Source organism: Macaca fascicularis, chromosome 9 (genome assembly GCF_037993035.2).
Source record: "Macaca fascicularis isolate 582-1 chromosome 9, T2T-MFA8v1.1".
NCBI classification, from domain to species: Eukaryota; Metazoa; Chordata; class Mammalia; order Primates; family Cercopithecidae; genus Macaca; species Macaca fascicularis.
In genome coordinates, this window is record NC_088383.1 from 15,030,333 (window position 1) to 15,055,168 (window position 24,836).

At 43.0% G+C, this 24,836-nt stretch overlaps 1 protein-coding gene and 1 pseudogene across 8 annotated transcripts in view; one reads left to right on the top strand and one right to left on the bottom strand.

Moving 5' to 3' along the window:
* FRMD4A (FERM domain containing 4A) overlaps positions 1–24,836 on the bottom strand; it is a 693,055-nt gene that overhangs the window by 457,297 nt on the left and 210,922 nt on the right. The gene's annotated exons all lie outside the window — the stretch shown is intronic.
* On the top strand, positions 3,099–7,243 carry LOC102129660 (high mobility group protein B3 pseudogene; annotated as a pseudogene).

The window sequence follows — 24,836 nt, forward strand, 5'->3', positions numbered from 1 at the left end:
CACTCTCCCACAATGCATTGGTTATCTCACAACCCACAGTTTGAAACGTTCTGGAAATTAAGGGACTTTTAGTGGGAAGGGATACTTTAGAGAAGCTTTTCCCTGTAAATTTTCTCAATTTTATCCACAGCAAATATCTGAACTTCAAAAGCTTACTCAAATTAGATGGATTTGGCTTCTAGTACAACTTTCTTGAGTCTTGAAGATAGTGAGAAAAAAAAAAAGTCCTGCAGAAATGAATTGCGAAGAGAAGGGCTTGGGTGTTCTCATTTTGGCATGTAGCCCTTAAAGAGATCTGACAGCTCAATTTTCCAATATGATATGCAGGAAATACGAAACTAGCTCTCAATTATATCTGGTGCAGTGATTCTGTGCATGGGAGGTTTCACGTGGGGCAACCTGTCACAGCCACTTTCTGAAGCTTTATTTTCCTAGAATTCAAAACCCAGCCAGTAAGAAACTGAAAGCACTTAGAAGCAAGTTGGAAGGAGGAAAAGATTTACTTTTTGTTCTATGTGGGTGTCATTCCTATCTAATTTCATAACAGAAGCCTCTCCTCCACACAGGTGCCTTGGCCAACAGCAGGCCCTACTGCTGAAGTGAAGAGATGGCCAGCATCCACCCCTACACGCTTCATCTTCTCCATGTAAGAAAACATTCATTTTAATCAGATCAGCAACATGCCCATCTAATCTAAAATATTATACAAATACATCCTCACTCACATGTGTTCCGTGACTAAGCTTTGCCTAATGGGGTGTTAATAGAAATCTCCTGAAACAGGTGGGGAATAACCTTCTCTCTCTTTTTCCTACTGCAGCCTGGAATACAGATGTGATGCCTGGATCTCAAGTAGCCACTTGGGGCCATGAGGTGATCCACTGAGGATGGTGGAGGAGCAAAATACCAGAGGCCTGGGTCTCTGTTGACTACAGAACTTCCAAAACAGCCCTGGATTAACTACCTGCAGGCTGTTTTTTTCACAAAAGAGAAATAAATATCCTGTTTAAGCCACTATTCATAGATCTAGTAAGCATTAGTTTTTCTATTATATGAAGCTGACTGTAAAATGAATCGATATCATTAGTGTATTTCAAATATCAGGTTCTCATTAGTACAAAATTGCTAAGATAAGGCAGCACACTCTACGGGGCACCTTATTTCACCTGCCCACCCTATGGCCAGAGTCATTATTGGAATAATTAGTTGGAAGGTCACTGAGATAGTTTTCTTCCCTCCCTTCCTATCATCTGCCTTTTTTCTATGATAATTCATAGAATTTTTAAGGATCTAAATTCCATAAAGATCACATTGAAATGATGAATTTAAAATGGCTGAACCTATCCTCAGCTAAAAGAATTACGTTCAGTCAACGATTCCTACTAAGCTGAAGTCGGCCAACTACAGACAAGGTATGGTATGGTACCAGTTCCTCCTTGCTGTGACTTGGAGCAAATGCTGGCTTAGAGAAAGGTCTTCTCTCATCTTTTCCCCTATGTTTCATGTGCTTCCCACAGTCCTCCTGCCATGGAGGTCTACACTGCCATCGAGGTCTACACTGCCATTGAGGTTACACTGCCATTGAGGGTACGCTGCCATCGAGGTCACACTGCCATCGAGGTCTACACTGCCATCGAGGTTACACTGCCATTGAGGTTACGCGCCATCGAGTTCTACACTGCCATCAAGGTTACACTGCCATTGAGGTCTACACTGTGGTACTCATTTCCCTGCTCTAGATCTCTTACTTTGACTTACACCAGACCTCAGTCTCTGCCCATATAATTGCTCAAGTCTAGAACCCCAATCTTCTTCTCTAAGTGGGTTTCCTTTCTTCCCAGATGCTCTACTCCCCAGAAAGGGAAGGCGAGGCCACACAGAGCCCATCTATGCCTTCCTGTCCCCGAGGCTCTTCAGTGGCCTTGCTCAGTGCCCCTAGCCCCATCTGTGCTGTAACCACAGCCTGGCCTGAGTAGAAAGGCCAGGGAGACACAAAGCCAAGAGAATTTCCCCAGCCACTCTGGTCCCAATGAGCCAGTCCCGGCACTCAGAATGCTGAGGTTAGAGCATGGGAAATTGCCAAACTTCGGCCACTGTGGGCCCATGAAGCTGGCGATTTCATGTGGTTCAACTTAGTCCTAGAGCTCTCACTGTGTCTGGCTCTCCTATCCAGGGAAAACCAAACCATCTCAGGCAAGCCTGACAGAGAGCTGCCTTTAAAAGATTCTGAGTTGAGTCTGGTATGGGAGCAGGCCTGATAAGTGTGTCCTTAGATGCCTTCAAGGGCTCTGGGCAGTGTTTGAGGGATCCAACTGAACTCAGTTACACCAAGCTCTCCCTCATTGTGGCAGGACTTCTGGTCATGGGGTCCCCTCCCTGTAGGGCCCTTCCATCATCCCAGATCCTTACACAGTGGAATCTCTCTCATCCTCACAAGCTCAGCTCACGTGTTCCACTTAATCATCACTGCATCTCTGGCACCGAGCCTGGCCCATAAGAGATGGGTCATTTGAAGAGCTATATGTCATAGCTCTTTTCATGGTCACTTGTTTTCTTTGGGCCTCCTGACATACAAGAAATGTATTGTCATTTATAAGCTTGAAAGCCAGTTTAAGCAATAAAATAAAGTTTGTTAGATGGCTGGGCATGGTGCATCATGCCTGTAATCCCAGCACTTTGGGTGGCCAAGACCAGACTATCACTTGAGCCCAGGAGTTTGAGAGCAGCCTGGGCAACATAGCAAGACCCCATCTCCACAAAAACAAAATTAAAAAATAAAAAAAAAGTTTGTTAGATATGCACATCCATATCTTCTCTCTATAAAATTATAATAGAGTTACTAATTTTAATGGACTATTACATAAATTAATACATTGTCACTTATAACATTGTAGTTTACATCTCTAAAAGACAGAAATTTAAAGAAAACGACCATAATGCCATTCTTATACTTATACAATAATTTCTTAATATTCTTAAATGGTGCTTAGACTTCCTCAATTGTGTGTGTTGTTTGAAGCAGGATCCAAATAAGGTCCAGAAATAGCGATTGACTAGTATGTCTCAGTTCTCTTTTAATCTATAGATTTCTCAATTTCTTTCTTTTTTCTTGCAAATCTTGTTGAACACACTGGGTCATTTGCTTTTACAGTTTCCTGTAATCTGGATTTTACTAATTGAATCTCTGTGGTGTTGTTTATCATGTTCCTCTGTTTCCTGTATTTCTTGTACATTTGGCAAGAATACATCATCGGTGGTGGCATCTCCTTCCACCCAGTGTTATATAATGTCTGATTTTCTCTCTTTTTGTGATATCATCATATGTTGATCTCTGCCTAACTCCGTTAATTCTTTAGGGATTGTAAATGTTGTCATTTTTATTCTATCATTCCTACATCATTGATTAGTTAGAATATATCCACAACAGGAAACACCCCTTTATTCACCAATTTTTAAAATTCACTAATTTTTACCATGCCTAGCATCATCCAAATGTGACTGATGAATTTATTTAAAGTATCATTATTCATTTATGGAGTCAAACAAATTTGATATGTTTCAATTCATCCATTACAGTTTTATCCTAATTTGGAATCAAATTGTCTGACCCCAGGAATAAGAACTATTCAGTTGCTCCTGAATCTGTTTGAAACACCCTTGGTAGTCATTTAATTTCTTTGCTTCCTGGTGTGACCAATTATTTAAGGAGGTTGGTTCTCTTTAGTGGGAAATAGAATCTAGATCCACCATTGGGGAACGAGGAATACTAATTACTACTGGATTGGTTGTTTCTAGGACTTTACAGGGTACAAAATTGGGGCATTTTAAGTATTTTCTTTTAAGTATAAATTAAGTCATACATTTATGCTGGTATTTCCATTTCAAAATCAGGACTACAGTTTTACACAGTCTCATCAATTTCTTTTTTCTCACATGACAAAAATCTGGATCTCAATGATGCCAACACCATTTCTCACTTGCTTTATCCATACTACTCACATGATAGCCTCAGAAAAACAAAATCACCACTGCCAACACCAAAGTGACTGGTAATCATTTCAGATTTTTTTTAAAGTTCTTTCTGTCCTTTGGGATATATAATGAAATCGCTATGACATAAAAGTTGCTTTGCAATTTGGAGATTTCTGAAGGAACTTAAAACCAAGCTTCCATTGGACCCAGCAATCCCATTAGTGGGAATATACCCAAAATAAAGAAATCATTCTAGCAAAAAGACACCCACACTCGTATGTTCATCACAGCACATTTACAACAGCAAAGAATCAATAATATACCACTCAACCTAAGTGCCCAGCAATGGTGGGTTGGATAAAGAAAATGTGGTACATATACACCATGGAATACTATGTAGCCATGAAAAAGACTGAAATCATGTTCTTTACAGCAACATGGATACAGCTGGAGGTCATTATCCTGAGCAAATTAATGCAGGAACAGAAAACCAAATACTACATGTTCTCACTTATAAATGGAAGCTAAACACTGCATACTCACAGACATAAAGATGGGAACAATAGATGCTGGAGACTACTTAGAGAGGGGAGAGAGGGAAGGGACAAGGGCTGAAAAACTACCTATTGGGTACTATGCTCACTATCTGGCTGACAGGATCATTTATAACCCAAACCTCAGTGTTACATGATGTACCTGGGTAACAAGCCTGCATGTGAACCCCCATATCTAAAATAAAAGTTGAAATCGTAATAAAGTAAACTAAAAGTTGCTTTAAATAGTTCCTCCCTGTGTGTTTATGCCATCAACCAGATGTATATGTAAGTTTATTTTTTAATATTTAGGAGTTGCTTAAAGTTAACTTAATATTTATGCAACATGTTTATATCATTCTAAATCTCTAAAACAAGATATAGCCAAAGCTCATAGCTTCTATCATTATCTTATTCGCTTTGTTGCCTCATTTTTCTTGTAGGTACCAGTTAGCCATTCTGTGTGTGTGTTTAGTGATCTTTGCTCTATTTTAAAAACATAAATAAATGTGTGTATATATTCATATCTTCCCTTTTCTAGAAAACAGCATACACTTTCTCACCTCACTTTTGCGTATAATAATATACCTTGAAAATCGCTCTATGGTTTATATAGAAGAGTTACTCATTTCTTTATAGAGCTACGAGATATTCTTTCATGTGGCTGGACCACAATTTATTTACCCAGACACCAATGGATAGACATTTGGGTTATTTCAGGTTGCTTTTCTTTTACTATGACAAATAATGCTGCAAGGAGTAGCCTTAGGAATAAGTGTTTTTGTATTTTTGGCAATCCATCTTAGGGGTGGGTCTCCAGAAGACGACCAAAGAGTAAATGTGTATATGATTTTGCTATACATGTTGTCAAATTCCCTTTCATAGAAGCTGTACCTTCTTGCATTCCCACCAGTATTCTCTGCAAGTGCCTCACTCTTCACAGTCGCTCCAATAGAATTCACTGCCAAACTGTGGGCTTTTTGTCCCTCTGTAGAGAGAAATGGCATTTTCATGTCGCTTTAATTGGCATTTCTCTTACTATTAGTGGGACTAGCATCTTTCTCAGGTTTCAGCTCTATTTTCAGAGAAATGCATTTTAAAACATCTCGTAAGCTATGCATTATTATTTGGCCTTAATTTATGGGTGATATTTTGTGATACTAATTAAGTGCATTTGAGCTGGCTATTCAGCAGATCTTTGTAAGCACGGATCACCAAATCTGTCTGAAGTTTCTGAAATCTCTTCTACTTTAGAACAGCACATTTGAGAAGTAGTGTTATCAGGACTGAGGTTTAAACTCTTTGGCATATCTGGGGTATGTGATTGGAAATGTGTCTGAATTGGAATGTTGCCTTAACGAACACGTGTATAGAGCTTCACTATACATTCTAATGAGAATTCTGTACCAACACAAACCAGGTACTTCTTCATCAAGAACTTAACCTGATTAGACTAGCGAACAATACAGTCAGGATGGCTAAAGGTGACCCCAAGAAACCAAAGGGCAAGATGTCTGCTTATGCCTTCTTTGTGCAGACGTGCAGAGAAGAACATAAGAAGAAAAACCCAGAGGTCTCTGTCAATTTTGCAGAATTTTCCAAGAAGTGCTCTGAGAGATGGAAGACGATGCCCGGGAAAGAGAAATCTAAATTTGATGAAATGGCAAAGGCAGATAAAGTGCACTATGATTGGGAAATGCAGGATTACGGACCAGCTAAGGGAGGCAAGAAGAAGAAGCATCTTAATGCTCCCAAAAGGCCACTGTCTGGATTATTCCTGTTCTGTTCAGAATTCCGTCCCAAGATCAAATCCACAAACCCCGGCATCTCTATTGGAGACGTGGCAAAAAAGCTGGGTGAGATGTGGAATAATTTAAATGACAGTGAAAAGCAGCCTTACATCACTAAGGCAGCAAAGCTGAAGGAGAAGTATGAGAAGGATGTTGCTGACTATAAGTCAAAAGGAAAGTTTGATGGTGCAAAGGGTCCTGCTAAAGTTGCCCGGAAAAAGGTGGAAGAGGAAGATGAAGAAGAGGAGGAGGAAGAAGAAGAGGAGGAATAAAGAAACTGTTTATCTGTTAAAAAAAAAAAAAAAAAAAAAAAAAGAACTTAACCCGATTAGACAGTCCTGTTTAGCAAAAAGAAGGACTGGGGAAATGGTTTGTTTAAAATAGCCTTGGAGAAAGAACACACTTACAGGCTGGGTTTTTGCATAGGAAAAATAAGACAGGGAATTGAAGAATCAATAATATGCCCCTCATATTTGCTAAAGAAATGAAATAGAATGAATTTCTGAAGGGCAGGGATAAAATGAAAAAGGACCGATAGAAGAAAATTACTCCATAGAAACAAAAACAAATTCAATGGGGAAAAGTAGAAAGAGTCAAGAGCCAATTTCCTATGGACTCCTACAATCTCGAAGTCTCTGGCTGCCGTGAGACCTTCCCAGATCTTTGTAGTTCATGTAATTTTTCACACTTTTCTGACTTATTGATAAGATCAGCCATTTTTGCACTTTCTTGATTACATTCAATTTAGCACCTTATTGCTCATATCCTATCTTGTATTACTCTCTATTTGTTTCACTTACATGAAAGGCTCTCAAAGGGTTGAAGAGCCCAAGAGATTCCAAGCTCCTCAGCCTCTAGAAGATTAGACATTTATGAAGTTTCTTGACTGAGAAATAAATATGGACTGGGGAGATACTGGTTGAAAAAAAAGCACCTCAGAAAAAAAAAAAAAAAGCCTCCAAAGAAACTTCTCAGAAGCAGCAATGGGTGAGATATTGTACCCTGCAAAGGCTGAACAGGAATCATTCATTTCTTCTCTTCCACAGTCAGTTCCTTAGTAGACCATAATTTCCAGTTTGTTTCACTGTTGGATGAAAGTTACAAAGAAAGTGAAAGTTCTGCAAAGAAGAAGAGAGTAACAAAAGAATGTAAAATGAGTGTTACACGAGAAAGTCAATAGATATATACTTGTTTCTTTTAAAGAACATAAAAATCAAGTGTCCCAATTACTGTCATCACCTGCACTTAAATTTGAACATATTCTCCTGCTGCAAAACAAAATACATAATCCAGTGTGTTTCCCTTTGTGTCTAAGCTGCCGGAAAAAATGGAGCAAAATTCATCAAGAATTTCTGTCAACTACTCAATGTAATGCCTAGAAGTTTACATTAGTTCCAGTTCTTAAAAAATGCTTTGGCCAGGTTTGGGGGCTCACGCCTGTAATCTCAGCACTTTGGGAGTCTGAGGTGGGCAGATCACTTGAGGTCAGGAGTTTAAAACCAGCCTGGCCAACATGTAGAAACCCTGTCTCTACTAAAACTACAAAAATTAGCCGGGTGTGGTGGCGGGCACCTGTAATCCCAGCTACTAAGGTGGTTGAGGCAGGAGAATCGCTTGAACCAGGAGGCAGAGGTTGCAGTGAGCTCAGATCATGACACTGCACTCCAGCCTGGGCCACACAGCAAGACTCCATCTTCCCCCGGCCCCCCACCCCAAAAAAAAGGTTTTCTACTCGGGAGGCTGAGGTAGTAGGATCACTTGAGCTCAGGAGGTCAAGGCTGCAGTGAGCTGAGATTGCGCCACTGCACTCCAGGCTGGGCAACAAAGCGAGACGCTGGCAAAACAAAAAACAAAAAACTCTTTTCTTTATTTCTAAGTGTTTTATCCCTGAGCCATTGAACATATCACAGATGTGGTTAAAAAATAAAAATATGCATACATAAACATTGCTTTCCTATATAGAAGAAGGACTTTATAAAAAGGTCATCCAAAACCTTGTGTCTAGTTTAGAAGATCAAACAAGGACAAACTGGTTCACGAAAAGAAAAAAAGGAATTCACTCAAAAGAAAAAAAATTCCTTCTTGCCCATGATCAAATGTGGAAATGGGGGTGCTGACGCAGACATCCCTGTCTTTGAAAACAGCAAACTTGAGAGATTTTATAAATTGTGAAGTGATCTGTAAGGCTATTCTCTTTTATAATTATTCAAGATGAGAACGCAGAAATAAACATTCCGGACAACGGAGGCATTCATCGATTTATTAAGGTGGCAAGATCGGAAGATACTCCAAAGAATGGTCCATCTAGTTACTTGAAATATATTAGAGCAGCTTTCTTGCTAAAACAAACAAACAAACAAACAAACAAACACCTGTAAATTCCTTTGTTATCTGAAAACCACTGCAGAGCCATTTTTCTTTTGCCATGATTGAAATGATTTTAATCTGCCAAACATACCTCAGAATTCTTTCACAAGCAGTTACTTTTTTCTTTTTAACGGTTATGTAAATTTTTTAGTTCTGTGTATTTTATTATTATTATTATTATTTGTTTTAGAGACAGTGTCTCCTGTCACCTAGGCTGGGGTGCAGTGGTGCAGTCATAGGTCACTGCAGTCTTGGATCCTTGGGCTCAAGCTATCCTCCTGCCTCAGCCTCCCAAGTAGCTGGGACTAAAGGCATGCTAAAAAATTTTAAGACCTGTGAGAAAGTACACATATCATAAAATTTACCATCTTTATTTTTAGGTTCAGTAGTGTCAATTACATTTATGTTATTGTACAAGTAATGGCCTAAACATTTTCATCTTGCAAAACGGAAACTTTGTATCTATTAAACAATTACCTCTCTACCCTAGCTTAGCCTCCGGTAACTACCACTCTGTTTTCTGTCTCTACAAATTTGACTATTCTAGGAAGTCACGTAAGTGGAATCCTACATTATTTCTTTTTATGACTGGCTTATTTCACTTAGCATAATGTCCTCCAGGTGCACAGGCAATATTTTACCCTCGATTTATTTATTCTGCTTTTTAAAATCACGAGCCTCTCTATGCCATGGGTTTCCCTGAGGCATGGATCCACTAAGAATGATGAAATAACATCCCACGCTGTGATTTGGCTCAAGGCTTTATTATTGCCATTGGACAGTTATAAAATGCCCAGATGTCTAGCTCAAGAATTACTTCACCTTACACAGTCCTCTACCCTGCAGGGATATCTAAGCTTGCAGCACTATGGTTAGGGAAAGATCAAAGTACAGAAGTCATTAAGACTGAATTTTAATACAATTAATCTATCAATTCATTGTGGATTAATTCATCCACAATGAATTCATACATATAAGAAATGTCTCTGAAACATACCTACTACAGGCAATGCATGATGTCATGCACCAAAAACAATAAGCCATGATCCTGGCAGGGAGAAATCTTATTGCGAGATAAAGCAAATATATTTTTGAATAACATAAGAGGTGGTTACAGGATTTTATGACTAATTGACAAACTAATGACAAAACATTAAGTGGTGTGTGCTGTGGACGGGGGAAGACATCCTGCAGGGCAGGTGGAGGAGGGAGCAGGATTCACCCACAGCTCCTAATCCATTGTAGATACTCCATGATTAAGGAAGGAAAGAAGGAAGGAAGGAAGGAAGGTAGGAAGGAAGGAAGGGAGGGAGGGAGGGAGGGAGGGAGGGAAACAGAATGATGAAAGAGCTTTATGGCCCAGGGAATAGAGTGAGCAAATGCTTGGTGTTGAGAAAATGCACAATTAATTTGAGAAATGGTGATCAGACTAATTTGTCAGAAGGAAGGGTAGAAACACAGAAAGACATTGGTAAGAGGACCAGCCATGGAATGTGGCCCAGCTGGGGAGGGCCCAGAGCAGTCAAGTCCATGTTCGAATTTAATTCTCTAAGTAATGAGGAGCTATGAAGATCAGTGAGCAGCAGTAACATGATTAATGTGGCATTTTAGGAGGATTAATCTGGCAGGTGTGCCTGATGGAGGAGCACAGAGGAGAGGGTAGAGAGCAGTCTGCAGTGGTCTCGATGTGGTTGTGTCTGTGTTTTCTTGCCTTTGATTTCAAAAGAATAAAATAGCTTTTAAGAGATAACAATAGCTCCACCAGGACCTCACCCATCTTCACACTGGGCTTTGCTTATAGGAGGAAATGATTAAACTTTCTTTCTTTTTTTGAGATGGAGTCTCACCCTGTAGCCCAGGCTGGAGCGCAGTGATGCCATTTTGGCTCACTGTAACCTCTGCCTCCCGGGTTCAAACGATTCTCCTGCCTCAGCCTCCGGAGTAGCTGGGATTATAGGCGTCTGCCATGATGCCTGGCTAATTTTTGTGTTTTTGGTACAGTTGGGGTTTCATCATGTTGGCCAGGGTGGCCTTGAACTCCTGACCTCAGGTCATCTGCCTTCCTCAGCCTCTCAAAGTGCTGGGATTACAGGCATAAGCCACTGTGCCCCGCCCCCTGATTAAACTTTTTTTCTTTCCAAATTCAAAAGGAAACTATGCTTACTATGCTTCCATCTCTCCCTTCCCTCGATGTGTATAGTTATTACAATTACGGAGACAGACAAAGAGGTTGTTAAATAGTGGCTCTGTGTAAGTGCGGGCTAAGGGTGAAACACTCGCCGAGAGAGCAGCCCTGAGCAGCCTGGAGGGGAAGGAGCTTGGGCACCTTGTACAGATTCGGACTGGAATCCCTTTTAATGACAGAGTTGTATTCTGCGGACTTAGGAGAAAACCAGCTCAAAGAATCCTGCCTGGTGTGCTGATTTTCATTTCATTTGTCATCATTATTATTGTATTTTCAAAACGAGGTCCGCATGGATACATCGTTTAAAAGTTATACAGTTGACTCTTAAACAACGCAGCTGAGCTGCCGGGGTCCACTTACAGGTGAATTTTCTTCTGTCTCTGCCACTTCTGAGACAGCAAAACCAACCCCTCCTCTTCCTCCTCAGCCCGCTCAATGTAAAGATGAGAAGGATAAAGGCCTTTATGATGATCCAGATCCAATCCCACCTAATGAATAGAAAATATATTTTCTCCTCCTTGCGATTTTCTTAGTAACATTTTCTTTTCTCTAGCTGACTTTATTGTGAGGATACAGTACAGAATGCATAGAACACACAAAATATGTGGTAAGTGGCTGTTTGTGTTATTGATAAGGCTTCTGGTCAAGATCAACAGTAGACTATTAGTAGTTAAATTTTCGGGGAGTCAGGAGTTATACCCAGATTTCTGACTGAAAGGGGTATCAACGCCCCTAACTCCTATGTTGTTCAAGGATCGATTGTACATTAAAAAAGCCATTTTCAGAAATTATTTGTTGCTTATTTCTTCAAGTTATCCAAATCAAAGGCTATTTAGTAATACTCAAATTGGTCAAAGGCTATTGTAAAGCCCTAATTGGAAATGCATACGTGTGTGTGTGTATGTGTATGTGTGTATGTGTGCTGCCATTGTTCTCTTCTTCTTTCTCCTCCTTCTCCTCCAGCAGGGTCGTATTATTGAAAAGCACACCTTTATCTGCTACCTGAATAATATAGGAGTCACATCTCCGAGCCTCTGCTGCTCTGCATCCCACCTCACCCCCAGCCCCTCCTATCACCAAGGATGCTGAGAGCTACTGTGAGTTGGCCAGACTCCAGCAGGGCGTGGCCTTGGCCTGCAGTCTCAGTGGGGCATGCTTTCAAAGGCTCAAGCACACATACATGTGAGTATGGCTGCTTTTGGAAATTTTGTCTTCTCCCTGTGGCTTCTCTGAAAGGTCACTCACTGCCCACTGTGTGCGCCAACAAAGGTTCTGGGAAGATGCCTTGGGCTGGTTTCCTGCAGACTTGGGTGGATTCATTCCCAATTCCTTTTGGTTATTTTTCTCAGGCTCTCTTCTCTCTGGGTGAGCTCTGGCCTTTCCACCAGCCAGGTCCTACTTCAGAGACACAGGTAAGGCTTAAGGAGCCTCATTTGAGCCAGCTGGGGTCCCAGGGCTCACTTCCATTGATTTCAAAAACCCCAGGAAGAGCCAGTGGAAAGGGCATATACCCATGCTCCAAAGCTTCTGTCCATCATTTGGAGGATGATGCTTCAAGTCTTCACTTGGAATGGATTTATTCCTATTTTTAGACACAATCTAATAAGCCCATTTTTCTGTTTCCTCAATTCTCATTCACTTACCGCCTGTAATTTAGGAGAGGAAGACCCAAAGAGAGCAGAAAGGAATGACCGCTGCAAACCTGACAATGAGAGAGGGGTGCAAAGGAAGACTCAATACAGAGATGGCAGCCGGAGAACCATTCCCTAAAACCCCAGCTATCAGATGAAAGAGAGAATGGCCAAATGCCTCTTTGGGGTCAGCTGACGTTGTTTGGAGAAATGTGAGAGGTAACAAACAGGGAGGAAATCTGAGTGTCTAGGGTTAAGCCCCTTGCAGAGAGTTTCAGAATCCTGCAGATCCGCTGGTAGGCATCTCAGCCTGCAAAATCCCATTTAAGCTACCGGGATTAGCACATGCTGAAGGGTTCAGCACTGGATCCATGCCGGCCCTCTGCATATTGGATGCCAAAGAGCAAGTTCTGAGTGGATGTGGAAGAAGGTACTGAAGTACTGTAGGAGGAGAAAGAATGGGATAGAAAGAGTGGGCACACGGTGACATAAGACATGACTGCCTACCTGCTACCCATACACTCACTGACTCACCCCCCCGCCAACCCCCAGCAAGCCTCTTAGACCACCTAGTACATTCCAGGGTGGTCTAAGAGGAATGTACCACCTAGTACATTCCTAGTACTGTGCTGTGTTCTAAGGATACCAAATGAGAGCCTGTCCCCTGGAAGCTTGCAGTCTAGAGCAGCTCACCTTCAAAATCCAATGCGTGTTTTATAGTAACAGCACACCTCAAATCTGAGTCACTCTGCAAGTGGCAAGAGACACCTGTGCTGATGGCTACTGCATTGCACACTGCAGGTGTAGGCAAATCTGGCTGTTCCTTGATCACTACTAATGCAAAAGTCCCAGTCCATCTGTGGTTGGCCCCTTATCACTTATTTCATAGCTCTCACAAAATCACAAATATATAGGAAAAATAATAATTACTCTTCCCTAGTTAGCTATACTATGACCAGTCTTACAGTCTTCTTCCCAGAGATGAGGATATTGCTTATGTAATTGTTCTCATCTCCCTTACTCATAGACATTGATAAAGTTTGGAAATTTGTCCCCTTCTAATCTCATGTGGAAATGTGACTCCCAGTGTTGGAGGGAGGGCCTGGTGGGAGATGTTGGGATCACGGGAAAGGATCCTTCATGAGTGGTTTGGTGCTGTCCTTGTGGTAACGAGTGAGTTTTCACTCTATTCGTTTGCACAAGAACTGATGCTTAAAAAGAGCCTGGTACCTCCCTCTCTGCTGTCTCTTGCCACGTGACATCCCTGCCCTCTCTCCACCTTCCACCATGATTGGAAACTTCCTGAGGTCTGCACCAGAAGCAGATGCCAGTGCCATGGTTCTTGTCTGCAGAACCAGAATCAACCTCCTTTCTTATAAATTACTCAGCCTCAGATATCTCTTCATAGCAATACAAATAGACTAAGACATACATCAATGTAAAACTCCACTGAGCTCCTTGAAAGCCCACACCTTAACGATCAGCATTGCTGACTGTATAGCATTCTCTGAAAGAAAAGTTGCCTATAATAGACCCTCAATAAATAGTTTTGAGTGAATGGTTGAAGAAGTAGTTTGCAAGTGTCATTTTCAAGGCACTAGGAAAACAGGACCAATATTCAGAAACACATCAGATCATGCATGCCTTAGTTGTTTTTCTCCTCGGGCTATTGCAGCTTCTGTGCATGCAAATGGAGGGGTTGGCTATGAAAATTGCATGCCCTGCATCATTACTCTGTTCTATTAGGAACCAGGCCCGACAGAAACACAGGGACATGTTTCACTTCAGAAACGTGTGTAGCATCTGTTAGGAAAGCCTGAAAACCGCCACGACAGCTTATTGTTCACCTCAGATTCAAGCAAAGAATGCACACTGGTAGGTGGTTTTTGCACGTTCATTCCTCTGTTAAGATCACATTGGGCCCATTGCAATGGGTGGATTGAACAGAAATAGCGCAATGTTTTACCTCTTGTGTTTTCTTGGCTGAAAGTAGATAAGGAGAGTTACCCCCAACCCTTGCTTGTCTTGGGATCCACCAAGTTCCGATGCTACAAATGAAAAAGGCTTGACATCCGAGATGGCCAGAGGGGTGGAGGAAGGCTTATGATCACAGGGTCTGGGGACTAAAAGGAGCCTCAGTGGGTTACAGAACTCAGCTTTCTCACCACGGAGAGACCCTGTTTATAGCAGCTTTAAAAACAAGCAGTAAACTAATGCCATGTTATAAAAATACTTGCCCAGTCCCCTAGCCCTCCATAAATAAGACAGTGAACTCAAACTGCACCTGACATAATTTATCTTCACCTGCCATAATTTTTCCTTGCTTCCAGAACAGGGGAAATGGCTATCAGCCTAGCAAACCTACACCATCCAAAGAAGAGGTATCTAACTTCCGGTTATGTTACATCTGTCCTGGTGCTGACATTTACTTGTGCTTTCTTGGTTTATTTTCGGTTAAAAGCATGGCTCTGCGGCCATCGGGAGAATGTCCCTAGCAGACCTCCTGCAGCAGACTTCACTGGTTGAGGACCCAGTGCTATGCATTGAAATGCATCTCTGTGCTTGCACTGAGGCCTTGCCTCCTGTAGGCTGTTCCATGTCAGTGACTGAGTACAGAAGAGAGAGCTGATTCCTGGAAGACACTGGCATTTCCCCAGTACAATCCTTGCATGAGGAAGTTTGTCCTGGTGTCTTCTTGGAGGACCCAGACTAACATGGACTCTTCCACTGATCCAGAAGAAGGCAAGAGTCCATTACAAGGCAGGGCCTGAACAGCGCCTAGCATGTGACAGGCACTCAAGAAATATTTACTGAATGAATGAGAGAGCCTCCAACAGCTAATAAGATGGCCCTAGCAAGGAGGATGGATCTTTTTATGAAACTGTTCAAGCAACAGCCTGCTGGCCTCCCATCATTGAGACCAGTGCCCTCTACTTCTGAGCTAGCAGGAATCCCATTTTCTAGAAGTTGATGGGGGTTTCTCATGTCACGGAGATGCAGACTCTGGGTCTTTGAGATTCTCAGTTAGCATTTAGCAGGCTGCTTCATTGAGCTCAGCGTTCCCAAAGCATCGGACAATGAGAAGAGAAAGGAGTCCCCAACCAAATGGCAGCATTGCTAGGTGAAGGCTGAAGGTCACTAGAAGCAAGACAGGCTGGTCACCTGTGGGAGAGAGAAGGTGGAAGGAGAGTAGAAGTAGAGTTTGAAAAGCTGGCTACATTCATTCATTCAGTCAATATTTCTTGAGTACCTGTCGTGCTAGGTGCCTTTCAGGCCTGCCTTTTGATGGACTTTTGCCTTCTTCTGGGTGAGCAGAAAGGAGTCCTTGTGAGTGTAGGTCCTCCAAGAAGAAATGAATCGCAGCAAAATTTCAACATGGGCAATGTGGGCACCTCCATACGCAGAGAGGTCTTTATCTGTCCCCAGAAAGTACCCTCGTGCCTCATGGGTACACATTTAGGGTCATTTGGAAGCTTAGGACAGTTGTCTTTTCCTGGCTATGTATGTGTGACACTGTTTAGAGGATGGTTGTGAGGCCTGGATGCCAAAATTACCCAAGCAGTCAGCACAGACCCTGCCACATGGTGATATTTTAAGAGACTGTGAAACTGTCAAAGAATTTAAATGCCAAACTTCCATATGAGTTTGACCAAACACCTACTAAACTCTAATCTCTGGAGCTGAGGCCCAGGAATATGAATTTTAACAAGCATCTTGGAGATTCCGGCCTCTCAATGTTGCCTCCACAGCCAGAGTTAAAGATACCATGGTCGGCAAACTTAGGCGAGACAGAGCCATTCTTGGTAGCACACTAAAAAGGTGGTAGGTCACAGAGAGTCTTGGAGGACTCAGACTTTATAAATGTCTGCAGAAATTTGATGGAAGGAACTTCAGCCACTGGCCAAATAGAATCAGAAACCCCAGGATCTTCTTCCCCTGAATGCCCAGGGACTTGACTTACAAACTTTTGTTTTCTGGTACAGGCATTCAGTGGTGGGACTTTGGCATCATTCCTGACTGTATTAGGGTGTTCTCATGCTGCTAATAAAGACAAACCCGAGGCTGGGTAATTTGTAAAGAAAAGAGGTTTAATGGACTCACAGTTCCACATGGCTGTGGAGGCCTCACAGTCATGGTGGAAGACGAAGGAAGAGCAAAGGCATGTCTTACATGGTGGCAGGCAAGAGAGCTTGTGCAGGGGAACTCCTGTTTATAAAACCATCAGATCTCATAAGACTTATTTACTACAATGAGAACAGTATGGGGAAACTGCTCTCATGATTCAATTACCTCCTCTTGGCCCCACCCTTGACATGGGGGGATTATTACAATTCAAGGTGAGATTTGGGTAGGGACCCACCCAAACTGTATCACTGACCATATAATCCTGAATCCCCACAACTCTCTGGCTCTCTTGGAAATTCCATGACCTCCTGAGTGACCAACCTTTTAATGAGTTTCCTTCCTGCACATCCAGCCAGATGTGTTTCTCCAGGGATGAGCTAAGAACCCCAGTGGCCTGAGTAGGCCTTTGTTGGAGGAGGTCTTGGTTTCCAATTGAGCATGCAGATCAAGAGGTGGCCATGAGTGGTTCCAAGGAACACAAGAGTCACCTGTAAGCACTCAGGGCAGGGCAAATGAGCCCTCAATGTCAGAGGGTGACAGACACAGCAGAGGGTGACTCATTTCCACCCCTGTTGGCACTTGGGCTGAAGCTTCCGTGAATGAAGAGGTGCTAGAAAAGCACCTATCAGGAGCGTCCTTAGGACAGAATGAAGAGGTGCAAAGTGAGGGGTTTATCCACTCAAACAAGCTTAAAACTCCACCCGCAGGACAAGAACCCGTGATCAGCAGGAGACAGAACTGTGGGGCCAAATCCCGGGGACCTGAAGGAGGAGAAGAGACAGAGCGAGATTCCTTGATGTGCAGATATAACGTTCCCCTTCCTAAGATGTTCATCTAGGAATGAAGCCTGGGCTGGTGACGGTGATGTTTGCTCTAACACATTGGCAGCATTTGGAAGCAGATCAGGGAGCAGTAGTGAGGTTATCGCAACACCAAGCTTCAAATCCACCTGTCTCTTTTGCATGCAGAATGTTAGGACGTGTGATTAATGGGGGCCTGTAGCCCAACAAATGGGAGGAGGTGACATTGTGTGGGCTATCTGCTCTGATTAAATAATTAATCACTCCCTAATTATGAAGGACAGAACTTTGCATCCTGCCCTACCGATCTTCCAAGGGACTTATTTAGGGGGGTAACAATTTGGAGGAGATGTGATTTCCAGCTTCTCAGAAAGCCCATGGCCAAGCAAGGCTGAGGGAATATGTGGAATGTGCATATCCCTCTGTTAGGTAATGAATTCCCCAGGGCAGAGCAGGTGACAGCTGTTCCAGGACTATAAAATATGGGTTAATTTGAAGCAGCTTGCCCCTTGATTCTTGCAGACTTACAAAGGGCACTTTAGGGAGGAAGTTCAATGTCATTTGCTTTTTTTTTTTTTTTTCCTGGGCAACTAGGCATGAGGATGACAGGTAAGTGTGTGGACAGAGCTATTTGCATCTTTTCTTGCCCGGATGGGCCTGAAAGAGGGTCCACTTTCCCCCGTCTCCCAGGAGACAGGCAAATCAGCCATTTTTGAATTATATTCCTTTATACCTCCATCATCCCTGACACCACCATTCAGCCTACCAACATCTGTTTCCCAAGCCGAGTTCCTCCATCCTTTACACACACTGCTTTTTCTCTCCTGAAGTCTTAGTCTTCATATGTCCCTCTGCCTAGTTTATTTCTTTCTTAGGTCTAAACTCAGTTCAGTGTCACTTCCTTCAGGAAGCCTTCCTTGAGTTCCCTGCCTGATACCAATACCCTCTCCCGTATTCCCAGGGCACTCATGCAGGTTGCTTCCCTCTAGATGCCAAGTTTCTTGGTATTTCAAGCTCCTCCCTACAGCAGCTGCTAGCAAATGTTTGCTGAATGAATAAATGAATGCATGGATGTATAAGTCGATCTTATTCACTACTCAGTAGATTATTAATTCATTGAATGAATAAATGAACAATGTGAGCTAAATGTTTCCAGTGAACTACAGTAGAGACTGGTGACTGTTCCCCAAACCTTCTTCCTGAGCATGGCTTTTCCACCTTTCCTTGCAGTTAGTGGAGGGTGAGGGGGAAAAACTGGGATCACTTCTAGTTTTTTGGGGAGCAGAGCCCTCCCTGCTGCTTTGATTTTACATGAGTGAGAAATAAACATCTATGACATGAAGACACTGAGATGTAGTGGGTCTATCCATTACAGCTGCTACTCTTGCCTTAACCAGCACACAACCTGCTAGCTGCAAAGTGTGTCTCCTGGCTGATGTCCCTTCACATGGCACTGAGTGTGGGCACCTTGACTGGCTGTCGGACAGCAGCTTTCCTCTCCTCCCTGACTGAGAAGCAACGGGATTTAAGAGCAGTCTTCCGGGTGTGATCTCACCCTGCTGTAACCTAGATCAGTGTGCCTCACCCTGTCATGTACCTTATCCCTGTAATGTGCATATGAATCACCTGGGGACTTCATTAAACCACAGATTCTGGCCAGGCATGGTGGTTCACGCCTGTAATCCCAGCACTTTGAAAGGCTGAGGTGGGTGGATTACCTGAGGTCAGAAGTTTGAGACCAGCCTGGCCAGCCTGGTGAAACCCTTGTCTCTAGTAAACATACAAAAATTAGCTGGGCATGGTGGCGTGCAACTGTAGTCCTAGCTACTTGGAAGGCTGAGACAGGAGAATTGCTTGAACCTGGGAGGTGGAGATTGCAGTGAGCCAAGATCACACCACTGCCCTCCAGCCTGGGCAACAGAGCGAGACTCTGTCTCAAAACAGAACAAAAAACAAAAAACACAGATTCTGATTCAGTGGGCCTGAAATGGGGCCTGGAAACTTTGCATTTCTAACAATCCAACAGGTGATGCTAATGTTGCTTATATTTACACACCAGGCTTTGAGGAGTAAGATTTTAAGAGAAAGGCTATGAGCTACAGTCACCTGTTATCTGGAGTGAATGCCACTGAGAGGTGTGAAAGGACAAAGCAACATCCCTGGAGCAGGTCTCAGAATCTCAGAAGGCCCAGGTTGCTCCCTCCTCCCCTGGAACTTCTGATTTTACTGGTCAGGCCTGAAAACCTGTATCTCTAACAAGCCTAAGAGCATGGTTATGCTAGCATTCCAGGGACTCCTTGCTGAAAACCACTGGCTTCAGGGTTGACAGTGTGCACTTGGGGGCCATTCCAGCTGGCTTTGAACCTAGGCTTTCCCACCCACAACTCTGGAAACTAACAAGTTACTTATACTCCTCATGCCTCCATTTTCTCGTTGGTTAAATGGAGAGGATGCTAGTGATGAGAAGGTTGCTAGTGATGAGAAGGATGCTAGTGATGCAACCTGAGAAGGTTGCAGTAAGGATTATGCCAAGGTATGGAAAGGCTGTGTCTGGCACAGAATAGTTTTCTACTAGCATTAGCTAGTACTGTTATACTATTAGAAAGTGCACCTGTAGACATTAGAGAGACCTAGCTTCTAACCTTAGCTCATCCCCTAACAACGCTGTCCCTGAGCAAATTACCTAACCTCTCTAAGCTGCATTGTCTCCATTTGTTAAATGGAAATCAAAGCCTTTGCTTTGTAAAGATGTTGTGTGGATTAAACGAGATAATGCATATAAAGCATCACATGACTCAAAAGTAGCCATTGCTAAAATCAATTACAAGACTGACTTGTGGCAGATTGACACATGTTCTTGCCCTGCCATAAAAAGCCACCAAGCTTACATGGTTTTTTTTAATACTTAAAAAACATTTTTAATTGACAAATAATTGTACATACTCATGGGGTGTGTATTAGTCTAGTCTCGCGTCGCTATAAAGAAATACCTGAGATTGGGTAATTTATAAAGAAAAGAGGTTTAATTGGTTTCTGAGTCTGCAGGCTGTGCAGGAAGCATAATGCTGGCATCTGCTTTGCTTCTGGGGAGGCCTCAGGAAACTTACAATCATGGCAGAGTGTGAAGGGGGAGCAGGCATATCACACGGGTAGAGAAGGAGCAAGTGGGATGGGGGGTGAGAGAGGGTGGCTACACACTTTTAAATGACCAGTTCTTACGAGACCTCACTTACTGTCATGACCAAGCGGGATGGTGCTAAGCCATTCATGAGAAACCACCCCCATGAACCAATCACCTCCCACCAGGACCCACCTCCAACACTGGGGATTACAATTGAACACAGGATTTGGGTGGGGACACAGATCCAAACCATTTCAGGCTTTATAGTGATATTTCAATACATATACTGTATAGCAATCAGATGGGGGCAATTAACATATCCATTATCTCAAACATTTATCATTTCCTTGTGTTGGGAACATTCAGTATCTTCCTTCTAGCCATTTGCAACTATTTAATATATTATTGTTAACTATCATCATCCTACAGTGGTACAGAACATTGGTACTTATTTGATGCTTAGAGAAGCTGGGGAATGAATATAAGGAACTTCATTATACTATTCTATTTTTGAATCTATTTGGAAATTTCAATATAAAAAAACCTTTTAAACTGTTTGCAAAACAAAAACAAAAACAAACCAGAAAACCACCAAGGCTGCAAGACCCTTGGAAGTTGCTGAGGTAGGCAGTCAACTGGAGTGAAACTGTTGCAACATTTCTTGTATACTGAGAGGTTGTGAGTTCGAGCCAGTCTTGTGAGTTCGAGCCAGTCCTGTTCCCAGAGACCCCCTGCAGGCACAGGCTTGGCCATCATTCCAGCTCTGCCCCAGAAGTTTTCCTTCGTGCCAGCATCTTTGGGTTTCTGGATGAAGTTTTCAGCAACTGCATGAAATTCCATTTCTCTTTCCAGCTGGGAGGGATAGCTTCATGAAAACAAAGCCAGAACACACGGGGCCAGAAAACTCCTAGCTTTCTTCCTGTATAGGAAAACTGGATTTCTCCAGAAGGCTCAAGCTCCTGGCTAAATCTCTAGGGCCACTTAATTGGGCAGTCCCCCATCTTTATTTCTGGTAGTGAAGGTGCAAAGCTTGGTCTCCTTTCTAAGCCTCTATACACAAAGCCCTTCTTCAGTGGAAAAGTCTTGACATATACTAGAAATCTCATTCACCTTTCAGAGCCTTCAAGAATCCTGATGTGCTTTGACTCCTGTTCCTGGGAGAGGCCACAGAACTGTTCTGGAGGTTAAATTCAAGTTCAAATATCCATCACTGTTACTAAGCCTTTACATAGCATGTTATTTGTTTCCAGCAGGCTCAGTGGTCACTCAAGTTTGCTTGTATCTATCTAAATAGAGTGGTTTGCACCCTCATTTAGGTAACATCTTGAACCTTTCATGCTGAGATTGGCCATTTTATTTGCAACTCACTGTGCAAACCATTTGCTTCTCCAATGTCCCGTAGAAGGATGCAGAGGGTTCCATAGAATGCTGTAGAAACCTGGGTTTAGGGCAAATATTTGACCAAAAGTCCACCAATTCACATGAGTAATACTTCTGGCAACCTGTGCAATGCTAGTCTCTGGGTACAAAGTAAATGAAACTGTCCTGAGCAGGTGTTACAAACGCCCTCCCTGAGAGTCTCCAGGGACTCTGTATTCAAGCACAGCACTGTGGTCCAACCAGATCAGAGTCAGGAGACACAAGTTTTAATTCCAGCTTCCTCAAAATCTCGTTTTGTGAGCTTAGAGATAATTACAGCACCTGGGTACTAAACACCTGTGTTCCAGGTGCCATGATCACTGCCTGAGTTGTAATTCTCACAACAGCCCTGCAGGATACCTGCTATTACCCCCATTTCACAGAATAAGCAAACTGAGGCACAAATGAATTTCAGTAGGCTGGACATGGTGGCTGATGCCCGTAATCCCAGCACTTTGGGAGGCCGAGGTGGGTAGATCAGCTGAGGTCAGGAGTTCGAGACCAGCCTGGCCAACATGGTGAAACCCCATCTCTACTAAAAATACAAAGATTAGCCAGGCACGGTGGTGGGTGCCTGTAATCCCAGCTACTCAGAAGGCTGAGGCAGGAGAAATCTCTTGAACCTAGGAGGCAGAGGTTGCAGTGAGTCAAGATCACGCCACTGCATTCCAGTCTGGGTAACAGAGCAAAGCTCTGTCTCAACAACAACAACAACAACAACAACAACAACAACAACAAAACAAAAATAAGAAATTAAGTGGCTCAATCTGTAACAAGCTTTACAATCGAGATTTGAACCCAAGGGTGACTGATCACCAAAAGGGATTGTATCCAATACGACATTACCTTTCCTGGCCTAATTTTTCTCACCTGTAAAAAGGCATGTTTAGAATGTGTGTAATTTTTCACTTCTGGTTAAGCCCTTCCTTGGTGACCCATGATAACATCCATGAGCGACTGAATATGATTATAGACAGCATTTGGAAAAGGACAGAAAGAGAGAAGAGAGTGCGTCCTTTGATAATGTCAGTTTTTCAGTGCATGAAGCCCTGTGTAGTGCTGTTTTCTAGCTTCTCCTTTACAAATGAGGTAGACGAAAGTAAAGTTAATGAAGCAACTCAGCTATCACAGGAATGCAGCAGAAGTAATCAAGTCCGGGACTAAGGGACAGTTGCCATGACATTCCAACGCATGCACGGTGATCACCGTCGATGACTATGCCATTCTCTGATTGATGGTAGCTTGCCTCTCTGCTCTTGTAAGCAAATGTGATAACAATATTAAACAATTACAAGTAATGTCCCCAGCTGCTTCTCCACTGCCTTTGAAATATGATTTTAGATCTGCCAAAATAATTGCAAACCCATTAACAAGGAAGGGGGTGCGTGTATCCCTGCCTTCCTGAGGGGTACATTCACCCAAAGACAAGAGGAGGACAAGCCGCCTTCCAGGACATTCAGAGACACAGTCACCCTGCCAAGCAGACTGAGACTTGCAAAGGTCCAATATCCATTTAAAGAACCTTGCTGGATGACCTCTTTAAACATACCAGCATGAAGAAGAGGCACAATCTGGGTGAGAGGGGCGTTTCGCCTGCTCTAAGGTTAGAATGCAACTGGTCCACCAAAATTTGGTTATCTGACCCCCACAATGCTGGAGCCCAGCTAAATCCTGCAAGTATTTATCTACCACTGACTATGGAATAAACAATAATGTGCTGTGGGGAATCCAGTCTCTCTCTCTCTCTCTCTCTCTCTCTCTCACACACACACACACACACACACACACACACACACACACACACACACACACACACACACGGCTCCTGCTATCTCAGAACTTCCGGGCTGATAAGGAGAAAGTGCAAGCATTAGTAGGTAAGTCTGCTACCAGGAGGAATGTGATAAAAAACAAACAAACAGGGTACAACACAGTATGACAGAAGCAAACAAGAGGCTGAGATGAACTCTAACTCCATTTCATTTATTAAACCGATGATGAAACAGTGCATGAAAGACTTGCCTGGATGAATCTTATTTTTTCCAGTGTTTTCTATCACAGTGATTGGAACTTCCATCCATCCGTCCATCCATACAATTGTCCAAAAGGGAAAATTAGAGATTTCTCTAAGACCATCTTCTCTCTTATCCTTTATGTCCCCACACATCACCAAACCTTGCCCACGATTTTTTTTTTTTTTTTTTTGAGGTGGAGTCTCATTCTGTTGCCCAGGCCGGAGTGCAGTGGTGTGATCTTGGCTCATTGCAACCTCTGCCTCAAGGGTTCAAGCAATTCTCTTCCCTCAGCCTCCTGAATAGCTGGGACTACAGGCGCATGCCACGACACTCAGCCAAGTTTTGTATTTTTAGTAGAGACGGGGTTTCACCCTGTTGGCCAGGATGGTCTTGATCTTTTGACCTTGTGATCAGCCCGCCTCAGCCTCCCAAAGTGCTGGTGTTATAGGTGTGAGCCACCATGCCTGGCCTGCCTTGCCCACTTTTACCTACTCAGTTTCTCTCCAGTCCCTCTGCTTTCTCCATAGGCACTAGCAATACCTTGGCTACATGATGACCACCAGCAGCAGCTGGGGAAACCAGCACCCTGCTAACCTCCAACCACCTTCTTCCAACTGCATAGAATACGTCTTCCCTTTCATTAGCTTGCATCACCTCAGATCCTGGACCACCCCTGGGCTGATAGCAATTTCTAGTGAAATGCCTCAAGGTAGAAGTATAATCTGAATCACCTTGCAGAGGGGATTGGGCGACTATCTGAACAAAATGTGGGTTTTATAGGAAGGAGGAAGGAGAATAGTTCTTGGGGGTACAAAATCAATAGGAATGTGCCTCAGGGAAAAATGTGCACCAGAGGAGAAAGAATCACAATGAGTTGT